The sequence below is a fragment of the Tupaia chinensis genome, unplaced genomic scaffold, assembly GCF_000334495.1.
Source record: "Tupaia chinensis unplaced genomic scaffold, TupChi_1.0 Scaffold145257_1, whole genome shotgun sequence".
Taxonomy (NCBI): domain Eukaryota; kingdom Metazoa; phylum Chordata; class Mammalia; order Scandentia; family Tupaiidae; genus Tupaia; species Tupaia belangeri.
The window spans coordinates 2380-7447 of record NW_006205117.1 but is presented as its reverse complement, the minus strand read 5'-3'; positions in this window follow the sequence as shown (position 1 = coordinate 7447).

Sequence of the window (5068 nt, the reverse complement as noted above, 5' to 3'; positions counted from 1 at the left end):
GCAGCGTTACAACTTTAGGTAGATATTTAAGCCTCCTTTTTTTTTTTTTAATTCAATCAACATACAATCAAGGCTACAAGTGAAAAATACATGAGAAATCAATAATTAGCTTAAAATTATTGGGATAAATAGAAACGTCATTATGCATATTTTAATCCTAATGAACAAATATAACTTAACCAATTTGTGAAATAACCTACTGCACAATAGAATTTAGTTAATCTCATATGAACATGTTCTATTTTCTTTTTTTTTACATTTTTCTTTAAGCTACAGTTTTCTCTATCTGATATAGGAATGGTAATAACATCTACCTCATAGCATTGTTACAAGGGTTAAATAAGATATCTAAGAAGAGCTTATCAGCATGATGCCAGAAAAATACTAAGAATTCAGAAATATCAGTTATTTTTAATCTACTCAATAGATTACATCTGCTGAATGATCTTCTTAAACGAAGGAGATAGAGCAGTAAGGACTGCTTGCTTGTGTTCCTCCAAGATCATACATTGAAATGTAATTTCTAATAATATGGCATTTGAAGGTGAGCCATGGGAGGTGATGAGGTCATACAAGGAATTTGTGCCCCTTATAAATGAGGCCCTAGAGAGCTCCCCTCCCTGGCCTGCATATGGGCATACGGTGGGGAAGATGGTTGTCACGGGGAAATAAGCGGGACCTCAGTAGACATCAAATCTGCCGGTGGCTTCATCTTGGACTTCCAGCCGCTGGAACTGTGAGAAATAAATTTCTGTCATGTATAAGCCATCCATTCTATTGTGATAGCAGCCTGGCAAACGAAGACAGGGATCATATAATTTTAAACAGATATAGTAGAACATTAGGAAGAAAGAACCTCTTGGTGTTGTGTGTAGAAATAAAACCAAGAGTTTTAAAAAATTATATTTTTCCCAGAGGTACTCGTACACATTTGCCGATATTCAACATTTATTCACAAATTCAACAGATTTCTGTCAAGTGTTTACTTTATGTCTTGCCCGGAGTAAAGTTCTGAGGGGATAGCTAGTGTTCTTGTCTTTCTGAAGCTTGTGGTCTAAAGAAATTTGAAAATAAATTTTAAAAAAATGATATGCTTTATTTTGGGAAAATAAAAGGGTTCTGGAGGCTTTGCGGTCAAATTTCTGACATTGGAGTTTCCTTTACTTGGAAGGAGCTTGTTTTTGCTTTTACTATGCCAGTTCTTTGGGGGAGATGGCCGCCTTTAGCTTAGATTTACAACACTGCTGCGGTCTTCCCAGTCATCATGACTGTGAGGCAGGTGTAATCTTTCCTGGCAATAGAATGTCTGCTTTATGCTGCTTTAATATATTCATGAATGCACTGGGGTTATTTTGGTGTTGTGATCAATTTCTGCAAGGCGGAAGGAGTCTGTGATTGGATGTTTAGACAAGCAGTTCTTTTTTTGCAGTTGGTTTTAGGCTGCCAGAAGATGGCACATAATATTCACAGACGACTTTACCTCTGAATCCCCAAATATTTTGAGAACTCTGAAAATCAAATCCAAGTCTCTTCATAGTAACAGAAAACGACAAAGCAGCAATCAATACACATGCCACTAATATATTCAGCACTCTTTTCCAAGAAGCAATTTCCCCTGAACGAATTTATTAATGCTCCAAATATAGTCTAACTAATTCACCTGTTTGTCAATTCATCACTGAATGAGAGGGTGTAAAGTACTTTTTTCCCCCAGAATTTTCTCCATAGAGAGAGAGAGAGCGAGGGTAAGAAAATCACCCCACATGGGAGGTGACCATGCTGAAATCCCTTCTCCTTTACTCTCCTCTCAAGATTTTGGGCTTGAACCCACATGCATGTGCCACCACTCAGGAACTAGAACCACAGAAACAGCCATGTCGGATTCAGCTGTCTTAAAACTCCACGCCACCTGCTGACTCATGAACTACTTTTTAATTACACTTTTTGTACTGGATTATGGAGAAAATAATATTTGTTCGCAATGTTCATGGAACTGTTTAAAAAATGATAGTAATGGTATTTCCTCTGCAGTCTCATGAGTTTCCTGCTGTCTCTCTGTATCATAGTGAGAAATTAGAAAATGCTGAGCAACAAGGCAAGAGGAAGGGGAAAGTGAAGTTAAAATGGCAAGTGTATGACCTGCCCTTTGTGTCCACTTGTACGAGTACAAGGACAGTCTGGCTTGCTGGGAGGAACATGGGGAAGGTGGGAAACAGCCACGGAGCCTAGGTTATGTCTAGGAATTCTCTGAGTCCATTATAGCACCATGAGGAGTCTAATTAGATGATTGATAAGAGCCATCCTAAGTATAAATATGAATGACTCATAGCACTTTATACCCATTAGGGTGGCTATTATTTTAAAAAACAAAAACAAAATAAAACAAGTATTGGCAGAGATGTGGAAAAATTAGAACTTGGTGCATTGCTCAGAAGAAAGCACAATAGCATAGCTGCCAGGAAAAACGATACGGAGCTTGTCAAAAATTCAAAATATAAATACGGGACACAGCAATTCCACTTCTGCATATATATACCTCAGGGACACAAACAGGTAACTGAGCACCGATATTAGGAGGAGAGTTACTCGCAATAGCCAAATGGTGTAAGTAAACCATTGCACATCGATAAATGGATGAGCAAAATGTGGCCCACAAGGGAATATTATTTGACCTTAAAAAGCACTGAAATTGTCACATATGCTATAGCATAGATGACTCTTAAAGACATTATACTAAACAAAATAAGCTAGTCAAAAATATTAATTCTGTATGAATCCACATAAGAAACAGAGTACTCCAATTCAGAGACAGAATACAATGGTGGCTTCCAGGGTCTGGGCAAAGAGGGAATGGGAGTTATTGTTTAATGGGTACAAAGCTTCAGTTTTGCAGGATGAAAAATTTCTGGAGATAAATAATGCTGATGGTTGGATAAGGCAAGTTTATTTAATGCCACTGAGCTGCCCATTTAAAAACAGTTAAAACGGTATATTTTATGTTATGGACTACATGGGTGTCCAGCAACATAGCCATTACTCTAACTGCTGGTCCTTCGATCACAATTTATCAAGAGTTACAACCAGACCCTCCATGAGATGCCTTCTTCACACCTAGCTCCTGGCGCCGGGAAGGCGAGGCAAATATCATTTTTCTTACCTGAGGAAGACACATAGGGGTGATTGCAAATTTCCCTCTTATCATTCCTCATAATACAGAAAGACCCAACCAGACAACATCCTGATTCCCACTGGGACAATAAACTAATTGGGCAGTCTATCCTAATTAGACATCATGGCTCACACTGGGCATGCACAGTTAGGTCATCAAATTCCTCAGATTCTTCACCTGTGAGAGAAATGCACAAGCACAGGAAAAAGCCCTGGAATTCAAACAAAGGACATCAATAATATGAAAGACCTCCCACTGTTAAATATTCATTATCACCTCTGATAATAAAAATAAAAACTAACCAGTTCCAAATGCAGCAGTCGCTACCTAGCAACCTGCCTGCCCAAAGGTCTTTTGGGTGTACTTCTTTTCTAAAATCTTTCTTTCCTATTAAATTCTCTTTCCTACCTACTTTTATTGTGGTTGTGGCTTTATTTTACACCTAGGGACAGGTCTCTAATTTTAGTGACCTGGACCTAAGGAACCAAGGACTTCACAATGCAGCTCAACACTCTTCCATCTTATGACATTTTGACTCCAACACCTTTATGTCATAGGATCCTCTGAATAGAGACTGTCCCCTTTGGGATTATCCACTGGTGAACTCTTTTGTTGTTGTTGTTATAGGGTGCGTATACTCGCCAGAAAGATAGAGAAACAGAAAGAGAGGAATCACCCCTCCAGGGGGAATGGCCACACCACAATCCCTTCTCCTGCATTTTCCTCTCAGGATCTTGGGCACGCACGCACACATGTCTGGCATGAGTTTAAGCTACCAGTTCCAGGACTCAAACCGTGGTCGACTACATGGGAATCCAGTGACATGGCCATCACACCAACTGCTGGTCCTACCACTGGTGAGTTCTTAATGACCACATCACCAGCAGAACCAATGGTTAACAGTACAGGTTCCTATGTGCCACTTCTTGGCAGCCTTACAACTTTAGGTAGATATTTAAGCCTCCTTTTTTTTTTTTTAATTCAATCAACATACAATCAAGGCTACAAGTGAAAAATACATGAGAAATCAATAATTAGCTTAAAATTATTGGGATAAATAGAAACGTCATTATGCATATTTTAATCCTAATGAACAAATATAACTTAACCAATTTGTGAAATAACCTACTGCACAATAGAATTTAGTTAATCTCATATGAACATGTTCTATTTTCTTTTTTTTTACATTTTTCTTTAAGCTACAGTTTTCTCTATCTGATATAGGAATGGTAATAACATCTACCTCATAGCATTGTTACAAGGGTTAAATAAGATATCTAAGAAGAGCTTATCAGCATGATGCCAGAAAAATACTAAGAATTCAGAAATATCAGTTATTTTTAATCTACTCAATAGATTACATCTGCTGAATGATCTTCTTAAACGAAGGAGATAGAGCAGTAAGGACTGCTTGCTTGTGTTCCTCCAAGATCATACATTGAAATGTAATTTCTAATAATATGGCATTTGAAGGTGAGCCATGGGAGGTGATGAGGTCATACAAGGAATTTGTGCCCCTTATAAATGAGGCCCTAGAGAGCTCCCCTCCCTGGCCTGCATATGGGCATACGGTGGGGAAGATGGTTGTCACGGGGAAATAAGCGGGACCTCAGTAGACATCAAATCTGCCGGTGGCTTCATCTTGGACTTCCAGCCGCTGGAACTGTGAGAAATAAATTTCTGTCATGTATAAGCCATCCATTCTATTGTGATAGCAGCCTGGCAAACGAAGACAGGGATCATATAATTTTAAACAGATATAGTAGAACATTAGGAAGAAAGAACCTCTTGGTGTTGTGTGTAGAAATAAAACCAAGAGTTTTAAAAAATTATATTTTTCCCAGAGGTACTCGTACACATTTGCCGATATTCAACATTTATTCACAAATTCAACAGATT